Genomic DNA, 1,625 nt, shown 5'->3' with positions numbered 1-1,625 from the left:
TTTGGAAAGTTTTCTTTCAGGATTTCATGAAATAGATTATCAATGCCCTTATGAGTCTCTTCACCTTCGGGGATACTTGGGTATCTGAATCAGATACTTGGGTATCTGAATGTTTGGATGTTTGATGGTATCTGGTATCTAGTATTTCTCGTAGATTATTCTCATTTGAGGGGGCTATTTTCTCAGTCTTCAAGTTGGATGTTTTTAGGCCAGCAATGCGATCTTCTACATATGAGATTTGATTTTCTGTATGATTTAATCTGCTTTTAATACTTTCAAGGTAGATTGACTTCCTGTATTATAGTCTTCATCTCTAACAGGTACATTTGATTATTTTTTATAGTGTGTATTTTCTCTTTCAGATCTTGCAAGAATTTTCCTACCTCCTGGAACTCATCAGCTCCTTTCTCCTGCCTCTTCTGCAGTTCATTGTCTCTCTTCTTTTCCATCTCTGTTAGCTTTGTCAGTATGAATATTCTAAATTCCTTAACAGACATTTCCATGAGTTTCATTGTACTGTCTGAAGATGAAGAGGAGTTATTCTTTCCCATGGGAGGAGAGGTATTTTCTTGATTTCCCATATTTCTTGTGACCCTGCAGTAATTTCTATTCATCTGATGGATGGTACATTTCTTCCTAATTCTCGAAGTTCAATCTGAGCACTCAGAGACGTGCAGGATGAGGTGATCTGCAATCTCTCTTCTGTTGTGTTTTCACTCTTTGATTCAGTGGGAATAGAGGAATATTCTGACCCTAATCATATTCAGATGTTTGGATCCTGTTCACTTGGACCTCTTTAGACACTTAGTGAGAAGGTGAGCAGTCAATGAATAAAGATAAAGAAAAAAAGAAAAGAATTAGAGAAGAGGAGGAAAAAAGTAGAAAAATAAAATGAAAAAAGGAAATAAAAATATACTAAGAAAACATTATATTTTAACTTTAAAAACCAAAAAAATGAAAACCACACAGCTTGCATTTCAGAGCTCAAGGCCAGTATCCATCTCAGGATGGGCCTGGTCTGGGTTTGTGATTTTCCTAAATGAAATAGGAAAAGGCAGCAATTAGCATAAGAAAGGAAGGGCTTGAGAGCCCAGAGAATACTTTACTTTAAAAAAAAATTAAGGCTTGAGAAAAGCAGGGGGCCTGGGCTGTGTCGGGACACAGAGCTCCCAGGTCTGTCCAAGATGGCAGAGGTGGAGGACACACTAAAGTGACTTCAGAGCCAGAAAGGAGTACAGGGAATCATCATGGTAAACACAGAAGGCATTCCCATCAAGAGCACCATGGATGACCCCACCACCACACACTACGCCAACCTCACGCACAGCTTCATCCTGAAGGCACAGAACATTGTGCGTGAAATTGACCCACAGAAAGACCTGACCTTCCTTCGAATTAGCTCCAAGAAAAATGAAATTATGGTTGCATCAGATAAAGACTATTTCCTGATTGTCATTCAGAATCCAACCCAATAAGCCACCCTTGGCTCCCTGTGTCATTTCTTAATTTAATGCCCCCCCAGAATCATGTCAACTGACTAGCACTTGGAGCCCAGTCAAACCAATTCAGTGACCAGGGGTAGGCTGCAGCCCCACCCACCCCACCAGAGAAGCCCCTCTGACGCG

At 40.3% G+C, this 1,625-nt stretch overlaps 1 pseudogene; it reads left to right on the top strand.

The window, feature by feature from the left end:
- Positions 1-1,184: 1,184 nt before the first annotated feature.
- Positions 1,185-1,542, top strand: LOC102480213 (dynein light chain roadblock-type 1 pseudogene; annotated as a pseudogene).
- Positions 1,543-1,625: the final 83 nt, after the last annotated feature.

Source organism: Tupaia chinensis, unplaced genomic scaffold (assembly GCF_000334495.1).
Source record: "Tupaia chinensis unplaced genomic scaffold, TupChi_1.0 Scaffold138416_1, whole genome shotgun sequence".
In the NCBI taxonomy this organism is placed as follows: Eukaryota; Metazoa; Chordata; class Mammalia; order Scandentia; family Tupaiidae; genus Tupaia; species Tupaia belangeri.
The sequence above is the reverse complement of the archived record's forward strand: the minus strand, read 5'-3'. Positions and strand labels throughout refer to the sequence as shown.